Raw genomic sequence first — 231 nt, 5'->3', positions numbered from 1 at the left:
GGTATCTATAGGTGAATGAAGTTAGCCCCTCAAAAAATTTTTTTTTTCCTATTTTATACTTATTTTCTATTAATTCGTTTGTTCATCTTTTGTTCATGATTGTTCACTGTTAATAATTGTTTGTTCTGCAGTTATTTATTTTAAAAAAATATTTAAAAATATACCTACAAGTTAGCCCCTCTAATGCAATTTTTAATATTTTTTTCATCCTTAATGACTCGTAAATATTCA

Source organism: Bombyx mori, chromosome 21 (assembly GCF_030269925.1).
Source record: "Bombyx mori chromosome 21, ASM3026992v2".
NCBI lineage: Eukaryota > Metazoa > Arthropoda > Insecta > Lepidoptera > Bombycidae > Bombyx > Bombyx mori.
Note: the sequence above shows the minus strand (reverse complement) of the source record.